Source organism: Acomys minous (assembly GCF_964271855.1).
Source record: "Acomys minous genome assembly, chromosome: 2".
Lineage (NCBI taxonomy): Eukaryota > Metazoa > Chordata > Mammalia > Rodentia > Muridae > Acomys > Acomys minous.
Genome location: NC_140484.1, coordinates 122064473 through 122080342, shown reverse-complemented (window position 1 = coordinate 122080342; position 15870 = coordinate 122064473). Strand labels below are relative to the sequence as shown.

The 15870-nt window shown below is 41.0% G+C and overlaps 1 long non-coding RNA gene across 3 annotated transcripts in view; it reads left to right on the top strand.

The window, feature by feature from the left end:
• Positions 1 to 6189, top strand: part of LOC311584976 — a 55829-nt gene extending 49640 nt beyond the window's left edge. For 2 of the 3 annotated variants that reach the window (XR_014775068.1, XR_014775069.1), the window contains exons 2-3: positions 3002 to 3448; positions 5852 to 6189. This is a non-coding gene — a long non-coding RNA (uncharacterized lncRNA). Of the gene's footprint in view, positions 1 to 183; positions 279 to 3001; positions 3449 to 5851 lie in introns of those variants that run through there. The other variant, XR_014775070.1, reaches the window with a different exon arrangement.
• Positions 6190 to 15870: the final 9681 nt, after the last annotated feature.

Sequence of the window (15870 nt, the reverse complement as noted above, 5' to 3'; positions counted from 1 at the left end):
GCCCGAGTAAGTTCAAGAGCTGAGTGAAAAATATAAGGTGGAAAAGCAGATGGAGTGAACCACGGGGAACCCAGAAGGGTTAAACAAGCTGTTCAAGGATGCATGGCAACTCTAGGGATTCCTAAGAACTTGGCAGATGGTCTTAAAGATAATGGTGTCCATAAAGTAGCAAATGCTTTATTTCTTTAGCATTGCAGAATCAACTGCTGAAATTTCCAAAGACCACCTCCCATGGAGATGTCCTTACAGATGGCAGGATCTGGGCAGCCCCTGTTACTGTGATGAGTATTATTTTACTTCTTGAAATGATCACAATAATTGGTGTAATTCTGTCTTAGTTAGACTTTCTATTATTGTAATGTTAACAAAGAAACTTGGGGAAGAAAGTGTTTGTTTGGCTTACACATCCACAACACTGTTCACCATTGAAGGAAGTCAGGACAGGAACTCAAACAGGGCAGGAATCTAGAGTTGGGAGCTGATGCAGAGGCCAGGGAGAGGTGCTATTTCCTGGCTTGCTTCCTGTGGATTGCTCAGCCTGCTTTCTTATAGAACCCAGGATCACCAGCCCAGGGATAGGACCACCCACAATGGCCTGGGCCCTCCCCAATCAATGATAGCAGATGGACAGGACATTCTCCACAGTTGAGTGGAGAGTGGGGTCTGACTTTCATGCGAACTCTGGTGCCCCATTTTTGACCACATCCCCTTGATGGGGAGGCCTGGTGACACTCAGAGGAAGGATAGCAGACTACCAAGAAGAGACTTGATACCATATGAGCATATACAGAGGATGGAGGTCCCACTCAGTCACAGACATAGGGGAGGGGAGTAGGGGGAAAGCAGGAGGGAGGGAGGAATGGGAGGATACAAGGGATGGGCTAACAATTGAGATGCAATATGAATAAATAAATAAAGTATTAAAAAAAGAAAATGTCCGCTAGGCTTGCTTACAGCCAGATCTTATGGAAGCATTTTCTTAATTGAGGTTCCCTCCTCTCATATGACATTAGCTGTGTTAAGTTGTCATAAAACTATCCAGCACAAATCCCCAACATTTATATTTGAAAACTGCGATGCAGTGAGATTAATCATAAAAATAGTATAATAGAATTGCTGCAATGACCCATCCTTCACTCAGTGACTTATTACTGTTCATAAGGTTATAGGTAGCAGAGTAGTTTTATCGGCCTTGGCTGGTTTCTTGCATATGAATTGACAGAGATAATCCAGCTTTGCTGTGTGGTCTTCTTAGTGTAATTTGAACATATTCCTGTAGCAACATCTGAGGGATCAGAAATACGGGAGCTTTTTTGTAATCCCTTGTCTGACTGGCCAAAGTAAGCCACATTGCTATGACCAGAGACAAAGTGGGGGGTAATCAAATGCTCAAAGGGCTAGTATTTAAGGTCATTATAACATTGTACTGTGAGTAGTGACTATAAAGATTTGAGCTCATATTTGTAGATACAAAGCATGCATCTCTTTTGCTAGATTCCTTATTTTGGTAAATAAGAAAGCAACATATAAAATATACAAATTAAGATTTTTGTATCAATAAATATATTTTCATATATACCAATGGATCAAGAATGAAAGGAATCCTGTGTTGATGACATGAATAGCATTTCTAAGCAAGGAAATATTTCTAAATGTAAGAAGCTAATTTCCTTAGTAAGTAAAGAGTGTTAAGTGTTACTAAGAAAATAACAACTCCATAGAGAAGTGGACAAAGGCCATAAATAGAGTATCTATTAAAAGAGGAAAGTGAATGTTATAAATTAAATGCCCAGCTGCACTCCAAAGTGAAAGAAATTCAGAGTAAAAGAGAAAATATTTCGAAGACTTGTAGGTTCCATGGTGCCCAGTGTTTCTTGGGGACATGAGGAAGAGCCAGAAATAGGAAGCCCTCTATACTGCTACTGGGAGAATAAAGTAGTGCAATTTATTTAAAGAGTAATTTTGGCAAGGATAGTAAAAATATACATGTTCAATTTGACTTGGCAATTTTATTTTGGGAGTTTATCCTAAATGTAAAGCACACAAGTTTGCAAAAAGGTATGCAGACATGGTCACTGAAGTGTCACTTCCATAAGTGAGGAATGAAAATGCTATAAGGCAATTTAGATAATGGATTAAGGATATTGTCTTTAATAACGCTACCCATTATTATGTATGTTTCATATACATTAATGAAAAAGGAGATCTGTCAGGTTCTGTCCAATATGGAGTACAGGTGTCTAAAACAGTCTCTAAGACATTATGGCAAATGTGTAGTAAGTCTGAGACTGGAGTATGTAACTTTTATTTATGTAAAATAAAGATAAGTCACTCTTGTGTCAATCTAGAAAGCTTTTCGTAGTTACTGGCTGATTGTGAGGAAAAGCCAAAAGCATGGAAGTGGAATATGGCAAACCTACTTCTAACTTGATTGTCTTCTTGACTATTTGAATTACTTTCCCCAAGAATATCTGCTACTTTTATGTAAGGAAACAGAACAGAAACAGAGACCACACAGGGAAGGCATCCTTAGATGACCCTGTTCACAGGTGTGTCCTATACTCACAGTTGCTCTGTTTCCTCAGGTGGAAGTTCTTTTACAATTATCACAGTTTTTTTTCACATGATCCTCTTGTTCTTTACCAGCATGGATACTTAAGGATGTCTAGGAATTGTTTCCAAGGAAAACTATCTACAACCAGTTGTTACTGGTATAAGCTCCTACAGGGACCAGATACGTTTTTTTTCTTGGCAACTCACTTAACATTTTTCATTTTAATTAAAAGCATACATTTTGTTAAAAGCCTGTTTATACCAAAGACATAAAAGTTGCTTTTGTTGTTCATGAGATCCACCCATGAAAACTGGCATTGGTAAGGATGAAGTTAAAAAGCATTTCCCTCACCCACGAGTGAACACTTTGTCAAGTGCATAGATAATTTATAGTTTCCTCCCCACCTCAATATACCCAGTCTCATATTTCTGTTTTTGGCTATTTTAGGAAAAGTGTCTGAAAAGTGGTGATGAACTCCTGGCCTGTCTATCTGTAAGGTTTCTTATCAAGTCTGGATAAATACAAATCAAGACACATCATTCATCATCTGGGTTTTATTTTCTCAGTGACCTGTGCTCAAAGCAGATGAAACTAGCCTCTTTCTCACTAAATATTGACAAGGTACTGACATTGCCTCAGGCAACCTAATGCTGTGGCAGAACCATACAGCATACAACCTGTCACCCTGCCTGGCATGAAGTGACAGGAAAACATGTCATGAGAAGCACATGCACAAACGCCTGCCAGCATTCTGGAACTCACAGAATAATCTCCTGGGAAGAAAGATACTGTTTCTGTGGTATTTCTGGAACAACAACAACAACAACAACAACAACAACAGAACAGCAACAACAAAGGAAGTGCATTCCAAATACAATCACAAGGAAGTATCTGGTAAGCATAAATTCACGGAGCCAATGAATAAACTTAAAAAAAAAAAAAACCATAGCGGTCATGAATGATGGCAAAGGCGGAAAATCTGAGTAGAATAAGGAGATTGATGGAAGAAACATGTCATAGCTCCATAATTTCTCCTTGATGGTAACAGTCCCAGAGGACAACACTCTTATTGCTAACAGCATTAGAGCGCCTGGAAGATTCATTCTAAGTGTGTTCTCGGTGAGACCGTGATTACTGGGCCTAGGGTCATCTCTGGGATGCAGAGAAGGAGGGGGATGCCTGGGGAGGAACAGAGGCTCTAGCAAGGACTGTATGTCTACATCTTGGGGGCTCTAGCAGATGTAGAGTCCATGAGGACTCTGGTTTGTGGTGGAGGGGTTTCCAGAGCCCCTAAGGCTGAACAAGGAAGAAGACAGATGTAGTTTCATCTCCCGAGTCTCATGCTCCTGCTGAGACCTGTTGTGCATGTTTCAACCCAACTGTTCAGCTAGTGGCCATGAGGTGCCTTTCAAAATCAGATCCTTGGTGATAGAACTGCACACTGTGACAGAACCAGCAAGGGACATCAAGTGTGCAGAGGAAGTTGTCATATATATGAACAGGAAGGCAGAGCAGTGGGGGCATGGAGACAACAAGCTTGCCCATGAAGAGATCCCATCCTGATCGGGTAGGAATTGTGGAAGACTTTCCGAGTGAAGAAAAAAAGGTTAGATTTTTCATCCAGTAGGAAGTAGTGGGAGCCATCTAGGAGCTAAACAATGTGATTGGAGTTCATTGTTGGTGTCTCTCAGGCTCTCACTCACTGTGACATTATTTTATGATTCCTGTTTTTGTTTTTGTTTTTATCTGTGGTGGCTTTAATAAATATGCACCCATAGGCTGGTAGGAGTGGCATTATTTGAAAGGATTGGGACCATATTGCCTTCTAGGAGCAGATTTGGCCTTGTTGGAGGGATGACACTAGGCATGGACTTTGAGGGTTCAAATGCTCAAGCTAGGTCTAGACTCTCTCCCTCTCCCTCTCCCTCTCCCTCCCTCCCTCCCTCCCCCCCTCTCTCTCTCCTGCTTGTGGATATAGATGTAGAACTCTTGCCTCCTTCTTCAGCACTGTGTACGCCTCTGCACTGATGTTACTGGACTAAGCCTCTGAAACTATAAGCCAGCCCCAATTAAATGCTTTCCTTTAAAGAGTTGCCTTGGTCATGGTGTCTCTTCACTGCAATAAAATATTAACTAGGACTGTGTTCTTTAATCCCATCCTGTCAGGTTGGACTATGGGGAGGATAGACTGTGGTTTCAGTGCTCTGCATGATCCTAGCATGATCTTTGTGGCTGTCAGAGTACCAGGCTTTTATTGGTGTAAATCTCATGGATAGAGCATAAGATTTGTATGACTTCAAGATAAGAGGGTGCCCCTTGCTGAATGTGGGGTCTTGAAGACCCTGTTTTATTAACTGCTTCTGAGTGAAGGAAGCTCCCAGACACTGACAAGTCAATACTAAAGAGGTCAGAGTTAACAGGATAAATGGTATCAAACCTATTCTTCTTTGGATAGGGTTTTCTTGAGGCAGGATGCCATATGGTCCTTTCATGTTTGAAAGCTCTTAGATTCCCTTGCTAGATGGTGGGATATGAGTCCTAGATGCTGGAGAAGAGATGGAGAGTGAAGAGAAGACACTTTGAACCCAGTTATCAAGCCTTAGGGCTTAGTGAATTTTGGCAACACAAGAAACAAAGAACAGAGATTTATCATATGACTGAAAATAGCATCCTTCACATGCCAACACTGTGATGTCAGGACAAAGGAATACTATGACTTGAAGTTGGTAAGCCTGGGTTTGGAAATCAGCCAATCTGTGTCATTAATCTCTGCAATCCTGCTGATCTATAAAATTGGGTATATAATCTAGTGTTGTTCATAGGATTCCTAAGGTTGTAATGGTTAAAATTTATTGTCAATTAGACAATAGAATCACCTAAAATAGAAGCCTGTGGGCAGGCCTGTGTGTGTGTGGTTATTTAGATAAGGTTAGCTTCTATGGTTATCTGTGAGGGATTATCTACTTTCTGTTTACTCAGATGCAAAAATCCAACCTGAATGTGGATAGTACAATCCATGGACCTGAGTTCTGGATTGAGTAAAAAGAAAATATCTATCTTAGCATGACTTTTCATTGCTCTGTGTTTCCTGACTGAGGCCATAATGTGGCCAGCTGCACATTGTTCTTGTACAGGACCCACGTCCAGGTCCCAGAACCCATGTCCAACAGCTGTAACTGGCTCTGTACTGCAGGTGCAGATGACCTAAGTGCATTTGTGTTGACTAACCCTTTTAGTTTTTCTTGTCTTTGAATATATTGAGACCACACTCACCCCTTCCTTATCCCCTTGACTCAGAGGGATGATGGACTCCACAAGAAGACCTACAGAGTCAATTGCCCTGGGCCCATGGGGACTCACAGAGACTGAGCCACCAACAAAAGAGCATGAATAGACTGGCCCTAGGACCCCTGCACATCTGGAGCAGATGCACAGCTTCATCTTCATCTGGATCTTCCAACAACTGGGATGGAGGCCCTCTTTGACTTGGATGCCTCCCTTTGGATCCTGTTCTCCTAACTGGGCAGCATTGTCTGCCTCAGTAGGAGAGGACATACATAGTTCTGTAGTGACTTAATGTGTCAGGATGAGGTGATACTCATGGGGGACCTCTCCCTTCTCTGAGGAGAAGGTGAAAGGAGAATGGGGGGGGTGGGAGGGATGTTCAAGGGGGAACTGGGAGGGGAGGAGGGGAGCTATAATAAGGATGTAAAGTGAATAAATAAATAAAATTTAAACATTCTCTGTCACTTCTCCATAAAGTAAAATTAAGTTCATGCTATACTCTTCCACCTACTATAATAATTATGGCTAGCTAAAGTCTGTCATTACTTTAAGTAGCATCTGGCTTTGTTTGTTTGTCACTAGAGACTAACCTACCAGTGTGGTGTGTTGAAGCGTCTTAGTGTGAAGGTTCTTTGTCAGTCTATGGAGCATGCACATCATCAGCTGAAGGCCTCAAGGAGCAACTGTACATTAAGCAAAGGTCTACAGGAACTCTCTGCTTCTGTAACATGCCCTTCCTCACCTAGGTCTTTATACACTTGGTTGTCTTGTGGTCTTACTACTCTGCTTTTCCCCTCAGGCTGGGGCTTATTTTGCATGGCTAATTTCAGGTAGTTTTCTTATATACTTTATCATTTTCATAGTCCTGCACCAGCATCTTTCAAGCTTTTTGCCTTCCCATTTACACTCCTCATCCTCCTCACCATCCTCACGATGATGGTTGAAGTGCAAGATGAAAGATGCCTCATATTTGACCATGTCCCCTGGAGGGGGAGACCTGGTGGCACTTAGAGGAAGGACAGCAGGTTACCAAGAAGAGACTTGATACTCTATGAGCATATACAGGGTGAGGAAATCCCCCACAGGAACAGTCATAGGGGAGGGGAATAGAGGGAAAATGGGAGGGAGGGAAGAATGGGAGGATACAAGGGATGGGATAACCATTGAGATGTAACAAGAATAAATTAATAAAAAATTTTAAAAAATAAACTAAAAAAAAAAAGAAAGAAAGAAAAAAAAAAAAGAAAGGTGCTGGCTCCGATGCTTTTTGCCTTCTCGTGACAGTCAATTCTGATTGTCAACTTGAAGGTGCCCAGGAGGCTGGTAAAGTACACTGGTGTGTAAGTCTGTGGAGGCATTTCCAGAGACAACTCTCTAGGAGACTGTAACTGAGTGGATAGGAGTGACTTGGAGGTGAGCAGTACTGTCTAATAGCTTGAGGCCTGAAGGCAGCCGAGGTGGAAGTGTTAGCCATCTAGAATGTGCAAGCCCCTTTCTTTCTGATCAAGTATGTCTTTTGCTTCTGTGCACTGTAGAGATATGGCTCTTGATTCTTAGGCGTTTCGATATGGACTTATATTGGTGATTCTTCCAGGAGATTCTAGGCCTTTACCCTCAGACTAGACCTTAATTATTGTTTATCCTTGCTCTTTCACTTTCAGCTCTTAGACTGAGCAGCTATTAGGTTCTCTAACTTTACAACATTCAGTCTGCTGTTATTGAACTAGCTGGCCTCCAATCCTTTAAGTCAATGTAATAAATCCTTGTGTGTATGTGTATGTGTGTGTGTGCGTGTGTATGTGTGTGTGTTCTAGTTAGTTGTTGTCAACTCGTCACAAGCTAGAGATATCTGGGAAGAGAAGGCTCACCAGATTGCCTATAATCATACTTGTAGGGCATTTTCTTGATTAGTGATTGATGTTGGAAGTGTCACTCTTGAATGGCTAGTTCTGTGCTCCTGGGTATATAAGAAAATAGGCTGAGCTAGCCACAAGGAACGAGCCAGTAAACAGCATTCCTCTATGACTCCTTCCTTAGTTCCTACTCCAGTTTTGACCTCTATTCATACTTCAGATTCCTGTGCAGAGTTAATGCCTTGGCTTCCTTCAGTGGATTGTAACTTGGAATACAAATAAATCCTTTTCTCCCCAACTACTTATAGTCAGTGTTTTGTGTTTTGTTTTGTTTTAATCATAAACGAGAACTATGTATTCCTTCCACTGGTTGTGTTTATCTAGAGAACTTCAATTAGCACAAATCTACTTTTATGAAAGTGCACACTCTCAGTTGCATTGAGAGGATTACATTTTATCTCTTCTACTGATCACTTGATGATCCTGATGGCAGGGCCAGGGTCATAATCAAATTGTTATTCTAATACCAAACTCAGTGCCTGACAGAAGAGATTTTGCTAAAAGTTTTTAAAGGTGATATGTATGCAGTCCTTTAAAAAATAGCTTTATATATTGTATAATCTCATAATGATGGAGCAGACATAATTATTGTTCGGTAAGGAAATGAGCCTGAGCTATTTATTTGAAAACTTCAGGTGAGCAGAAATAGATTGCTGTTGCTCAAAATATCTTTCTATTTATAAACTTTTACATACTTAGCTTTATCAAAACTCTGTTTTCACAGACAGGGACTTAAGGGGAAATTTACATATGGATGCTCTTGTATGGATTGGTCCTGAAAATGTCACATGGTCCTCCTCACTCATATTCCTAAAGCTATACCTGAATATATGTAATCAGTACATCAGTAGACCTTGAGACTTTGCACTGAGAACAGGATCTGGAGTATAAAATAGAATGATGGAAACAGGCAGTTAGTGACAAGGACTAAGAGCCAACAGGATCCAGGAAGCTTTGAGTAAGAGGATGCAAGGCACACATGGTATGTAAGATGTGTCAGGCAGGTTGGACTTAGTTTAAAAAAATTTGAGAGGCTGAAAGCAGCTTGATATTCTTTTTTACATTTTCAAGATAACAGGAAACTTCTGAAGGGCTTTCAGCTGGGAACCAGTTTGATTACCCCTTCTTTGAAGGAGGTACAGGCAGAAATGGAGATAAAATTGAAAGGAAGAAACCACTGCGAGGTTTACACTAGTTTCCATTTTCATCTCATCCCCCTCCAGTTACAAAGAAAGTCCAAGTGAAAACTAGGGCTACAGAGGGATTGGCTGACAAAATTCACTGTTCAATTGATGCTGAGTAGGAAAAGGGTAGAAGTGAAGAGGCCCAATGTTGTGAATTAGATGCTTAACTAGACTGAAGAGTTGAGTCTTCTAGACTTTGATAGACTTACATCATCAAATGGTGTCATATGAAAGGGATGGCTGAACCTCAGGCTGCTGTGGAAAGAACCCCCTTCCCAGTATGCATTCCCCCATGACCTGTAAACTCTGTCTAATCCCTGATTACATCACCTTTCAGGGAAGAATACTATTGACTATTTGACTCATTTTTTTTCCTGAAAGTCTAATAAGAATTAGTGCTTGGGGATAAACTGAGGGGTGGCTGTCTACATTTTTTTGTCACTTTATTGTGATTTCAAATCCTTTCCATTTACTCTGTGGACTGAAGCCACCAACAACCATCTTGTCTTTGATGAGAAATTTCATCTATTGTTTGTATTTTTACATTTTATTTCCCAAACTCACAGATTGAATATCACTGTGTAAAGAGTTTCAATTAATCACCACAGAGATCAAGGCACAGAAGACAGTGACAACATCTTCTGGAGACACTGCTATCAGTGCCCTTTTCTTCTCCCCCTCCCCCCCCCCCACCAAATACAAACATTTATCTTGTGTGACCAGCCTGGAATGATTCTCCAGACTTTAAGATTTATCACTGGCCAGCTCAGTGGAAAAGTGTATTATTTATACGAAATTTATTTCCACTCTTAGTATTTTTTGCCCTCTGTCTGAAGTAAAAGAACAATACTTTTCCTCTGCTCAGAAAATACTTTGAAAAGTGGTAAGAAAAAATAGTATCTTTTCTTTTTCATTCTTTCTTTCTTCCTTTTTTATTTTTTAAGACTTGACTTTGATCTCATGTACTTGGATAAGACAAAGATTCTAGGTTTGGTAATTAGTCTAATTAATTAGACTTGACAATTTAAATCACAGTAGTATAGTAGTAGTAGTAGTAGTAATAGTAATAGTAGTAACAACAACAACAACAACAACAACAACCATAATTTCTGTTGTGTGTTTGTATCAACCTCAGTACCAACTAAGAAATCAGTTTGTAAACTGTAAGACACTAATAAATGTCAAATATCCATGAATTTGAAGGAGAGTGGGAATGGTACATGGGAGAATTTGGAGGGAGGAAAGGAAGTAAAGTTGTAATTATAATCTAAAAAAATCTGTAAGATAAATGTCACATATCATAATTATTCAATGACATGCTACACATTTTAGTCTCTAGGGGAAAATGTCTGTCTTTTTCTATTCTTTTTGATCTGGTGCATATTTATTATTTTTGACTTAAAATATTTACTGAATGTCTATTTCAGGACAGCATTGTACCAGAATCATGGTTGACAGTGAATGTGACAGGAAATTGCTGTCAGTTTCAGGATAAAAATGATTCTGAGGTAAGAAAAAAAAATAGTATTAACATCTCCTTAGAAAATAGGCATAACTTTATGTGGTTTATGCTAAGGCATGGTGCAGCGTAACGATTCCCTATCTTGGCTGGACAGTAGAGTCTCCTGGGGAGCCTGTGTAAACACAGTTCATATCGAATCTTCACATGTGGGAATGGGCTTGGACGTCTCTGTTCTGGTTTTGCTTTTTTGTCCTTTAGAAGAAAACTCCCTGGGAGAGTTCTCAGGAAGCTGACTGTCAATTGCTTGCTGGAGACACGGCCACAGCTGCTGTAGGCACAGAAGATGGTGCTCAGGGAAATGCTGCCATGAAGGTGGCTTGGCTTCCTGGAGGAGGAGGCCCTTCAGGTGGGAAGAAGAAGAAGGTTTATACCCAAGATTCGTCCCATTGCCTTGGCCCAATTGGCCTCCGCTTTGCTTCCAGAGTTCAGGAACATCTCCCCATCTGGTGAGAGCTTCCAAATATCCTAAGGCATGGATGTTTCTGAACTTCTCCACCTCTTCTGAGCATAGAGTATTCCATATATGATCCCTCAGTACCCGGAAAACCTTACATTTCACCATCTGGTATTCTTCACTTTTGAAAATTTCTCTTTTTCTTGTAATGATGACATTTATTATTTCTCTCCTATTATAAAATACATGGTTATATAACATATTTGAAAAACTTTTTTTTAAAAAAGTCACAAGAATACCATGAAAAGTGCTTAGATGCTATACAGTTGTGAGAGTACTTTTTCCCTATACACATGCAAGCACACTAATGTCAATATATTTTATAAGTCAGCTCTTTATTGGAATATTATTTGTGACACGCTGCTGCCTTTTAACTTGATACTGTGTTAAACGTTTTCTCTCAAAAGTTATGTTTATTTTTTATTTACAAGTGTTTGCTTGTCTGTGTGATTTCCACTAGTTTGCAGGTTCCCATAGAGTGAGAAGTGGGTATTGGATGCCAAGGAACTTGTGTCACAAGTGGCTGTGAATAAACCAATATGGGTGCTGGGATCTGTACTCAGGTCTCCCGGATGAGCAGGAAACACTTTTAATCACTGAGCCATGTCTCCAGGCCATGGCACTAAACATTTTCTTGTCATGAAATGTATTTTTAGACCTAACTAAAAAATATGAATTTGTCCTATTTATGGCTGAACATTCAACCCTGAGGTTGACAAGTATGTATTTTTACATATCTGGCTTTAGTTAAACTCATTGAGTCACAGGAAAAAACAAAAACAAAAATATATGCATGTGTGTCATTAAGCATCTGGCAGGTCGATCCAGGAGCTGCTTGCTTCCAGATGAGACTGGAGGGACCTTGAGATCGAGGGTCCCAAGGTCCCATTTCTTGCTTAGGGGTGGCTAGAGCACTTTAGGGTGAGGGTTGTCACTTGGGCCAGAGCCAGAGCTGCTAAGGAAAGTGATGGATAAGAACATTTACATGGTAGCCTTAACAAATTCCTGGAGGCTTAGTGTGGACTAGCCTGGAACTCAAAACTCCTACAGACTCAGTAGCTTGTGGATCCCCAAACCTTAACAGGTTTTAAACTTCAGGAACACCGCTGCTTTCTTTCGGTGAAGATTTGAGGGTGGGTGGATGGGGGCCGGGGGTGCACTATCTCAAGTTAAAAGGAGAATGGAAGAGTTATGAACTATTCAGACCAAAGGGCTGCATTCCAAAGGAGTCTTCTTTGATTTGGGGCCGAAGTATACCTTTTCTATCTAGAAATACTTCTACAAGTCCAGTAAACACTTTCAGAGGTCATGGGCCAGTGATGAGGCCAACAAAACCCTGACACTTAATTGCACTGATATAGGAGACTTCAAGTTTCTAATATTTTAGCACCTTATTAACAGACTCCAAGAAAATAATTGAAGCAGAGCAGGCTTCAAGGGTCAGACTCTAAGACAGGCACGGTGGCGCATGCCTGGTTGTCTTAGCTCTCAGGGAGGCAGAGGTAGGCGGGCTCTGTGAGTTGGAGGCCAGTCTGGTCTATAAAGCGAGTCCAGGAAAGCCAAAGAGAGAGACAGAGAGAGAGAGGGTAGGGTGGGGGTCAGGGTGGGACTCTACTTTAAGAAGGAATTTGCAGGGAAAACATGGCCAAAGACAGCATGCCCCAGACCACAGGGATCTTACATTAGAATTCAGTAGCAAAAAGGTATTTGCAGAATCCCCAAACAGTTGCAGATTAAATGGAATATTAAAAAATGCAAATCAAAGATGTCTCCTGAAAATATCTTGAAAATACAATTTATCAAAACTTCGAGGTACAGTAAAAAGAAGGACCAGAGAGGAAGGTCTGGCAGTGGATTGGAACATGAAGCAGGAACTCAAAGCTATAATGTTGAATATCTACAGCCCCAAACACTGACAAGAACATTCTGGTAAAGAGGAGAGAAACAGGATTTCTTATTCATTGCTGGTGGGAATCTAAAATAGAACATCTGTTTTGGAAGAGAATTTGATGGTTTAGTTAAAAAACTCAAGATATTTGTGGCATATCATCCTTGCTAGTTAGCAAAATGATTTGATACCAAAACCCATATCCACAGAAAAGCCACAGGTGTGTACTGTAACTCTAATCAAAAGTACATAAACTTGGGACCAATCAAGAGATCCTTTTGGGGGTGAGTGGAATGAGTTCAGGGCACCCAAATAATACACTCCTACTTGGTACTGAAAACATAACTGAGCTATCAAGACACTAATGAGTCAGTTAACCCAGAAGCAGAAAGACTCTCATGGCATATACTCACTTATAATTGGGCACTAGCCCAAAAGCCATGTCCTGCAAAAGTTTTCACTTACCAGGAGATTGAGATAGATGTGAGGACATTCTACTGAGATTCTAGGTAAGAGAAATATAGGAGCTGTGGAAATAGAAGGACCCAGAGGGTCCTAGAAATCTACAAGAAGAACATCTTGATGGGTGGATCGGGGCCCAGGGGGGTCTGCTCAAACCATTGCACTAACCAAGGACAATACAAGTTGTAAACATCAAATCACTACTCTGATCTACCCAATGGACAGGTCATTCTCCACAGTTATGTGGAGAATGGGGACTGACTCGGACATGAACTCTGGTGCTCCATATTTGACCACCTCCCCTTGGTGGGGAGGCCTGATAGCACTCAAAGAAAGAATAAGCAGGCTACCAAGATGAGACTTGATAGCCTATGACCATATAGTGGGGGAGGAGATCTCCTTCGGTCTTAGACCGAGGGGAGGGGAATAGGTTAAAAGTGGGAGGGAGGAAGGAATGGGAGGATAGAAGTGATGGGATAACAAGTGAGTTGTAATCTGAATAAATTAATAAAATAAAAATAAAAAAGACACTAAAATACAAAGAGAAACCTCAGTACTACAGTTAAGTGAAAGAAGCAAGTTAGAAAACGCGCATTGCATAGATTCCTACTGGATGGTATCCTGGAAAAGGCAAAGTATCCAGATGTCAAAAAAAGTGTTAGGTCCTGCTGCAGGGCATGGCTGGCACGGCCTACCCTCTACCTAGGGATGGGGCTTCCCCTCTCCCAGAGACTCACCGTCCAAACCAGACGTTTGGATTCCACGCCCACCCCCTTTTGCCCTTTGCCTGCCCCTGCTCTTGCCCTTTTCCTACCTCCCTACCCTTTCTCTTTCCCTCCCTCCCAATCCCCAGCACATACTCTCCCTTCCACTGCCCCCCCCCGTGCCTCTTCCAAAAAAACCTTCATTTATATATTATAGCCTTGTTGCTGATTAGCTTATTCTGTTTCTTTAATCAATCAAAAAGGTCCATAGTTTTCTGGGGCTTTGAGGGAAAGAAAGCTGAACTGATGAAGAACAGAGGCCCAAGAGGCAATAAAACTATGCAATCTGATACTGGAATGCTGGATATATGTCTTTATTCAATAGCATGAAACACAAACTTTAGTCCCTGTAGTTTGAGTGATGCTAACATGCTAGTGTGGATTCTTCCATTGTACCAAATGTTATGTCTGATATAGGGTTTCTATAGAGGAGAGAATGTGTGTATGGACAAAAGAGGTACACGGAAACCTTTGTTCCTGAAACTTCCTCTGGTCCTAAATATATTCTAAAATGAAAGCTTATTGATAAAATATTTCATTTTTAAAGTGTCTTTTCTATACACCAGAGAATTAATAATATAAAAATAAAATATTCATTTAAAAATGTAATATTCTTTCTTTTTTCAAGATGAAACATTTTAATCTGACAGTAGCGCTTACCACTGCTCAGGGAGCACCCACACCTCCTAGAGCTTCCCTCCAAGTAAAAGAAAGTTCTAGAAATAATTAGATTTACTGCAGTCTGGTCCTGCCTGTGAGAACTGAGGGAAGTAGCCAGGAAAGGCGTGATGGCCTGCCCTGCCATTCATAGGTCCAGCCATGTGCACAGCTTTTGTAATCCACTGATTCCTCAGGATGGAACTGAAAGCTCATCCCCTATGCACTCTCCACAGAATCACTGCTCTGAAAGACGTTCCTGACAGCTTGGATGCTAAGCTCTCCGAGGATGGTCACAGGCTTAGAGTCAGAAGGGTTGGTCTTCCCTCATCACGTGGCTTATCTTCACAGTGTTAGTCCTTCTCAGACCATAGCAACCATTGCCCTGAGAGCATGCATGTATTTCACCAGAGAGTAAAGAACAGAGGTTCCTGAGCCTGAGAAATTTCAAACCAAAAAGGTGGAATGCCTTTGGTTCAAAACTCTTCATGAATTCTGCCACAAGACCCCAGCTGGACTCCTTCAGGCTGGGTACCAATGAAGATGCACTCATTGTTGTCCATGGCTTGCTTCAGAAGCTTGGGGTTTAACTGTGGCTACAATTGCCTGCACTAGAGACACATTCAGGCCCCATGTGGTTCCCAGCATCTGCTCATGAAGAACCATTTTGTAACAGTTCCAACTCAGGAGACCCCTTATGGGAAAACCCTGCTCGTCCATTCTTCCCCTGGTTAGTAGGATGTCATTCTAGATTTGGTAAGAGGTTTTAAAAATCAAGAAAGTCTCCAACTACTGTTTGCCCTCTGCTCAAGGCCCCCAGCCCATGCTTCTTATTGTAATTAGTAGAACTGCAAAGAATAATGACTTATATTCTCTCTAAACTATCACTCTCTTGTAAAGAACAACTGATCTATCAAATCTTTGTATTTCTACAGCTTGGTAGAATGTGAGGAGCCTACTAGATACTTAATATTTATTTCTTGATTAAGCAAATGCATTTTATAATTACCTCATGAGTTGTGTTTATACCAGATAGACTGAGTAGTAACAAAGTAGAACACACAGACAGACAGACAGACAGACAGACAGACAGACAGACACACACACACACACACACACACACACACACACACACACACACACTTAGAAACACATCTGAGAAGATGGTAGCATTTAACTTTTGCACA